The sequence below is a fragment of the Fukomys damarensis genome, unplaced genomic scaffold (genome assembly GCF_012274545.1).
Source record: "Fukomys damarensis isolate Sample0158 unplaced genomic scaffold, DMR_v1.0_HiC HiC_scaffold_13, whole genome shotgun sequence".
Taxonomy (NCBI): domain Eukaryota; kingdom Metazoa; phylum Chordata; class Mammalia; order Rodentia; family Bathyergidae; genus Fukomys; species Fukomys damarensis.
Genome location: NW_022900925.1, coordinates 38,567,973 through 38,568,237, shown reverse-complemented (window position 1 = coordinate 38,568,237; position 265 = coordinate 38,567,973).

The window sequence follows — 265 nt, the reverse complement described above, 5'->3', positions numbered from 1 at the left end:
CCAGCCGTGTCCCCACCCCGCCTTCCTGTCTCGGTTTTCCTGCCCAGAGCGCCCGGTTCCTAGGAAGTCTGCGGCCGGCCTAATAGCGCCCTAATTGTCCTCGGGGACGCGCGGTAACGACATCCGCCTTAAATAAGAGGACTTAATGGAGACTTCCCAGGCTCAAAACCGCATTTCCACCGGCAGCCAGGCGGGGGGCGGGGCCGGTCTGGCCGACGGCGCACGGCCACTAGGAGCAGCGGGGTCTGCTGTGCTCCCCTCCCAG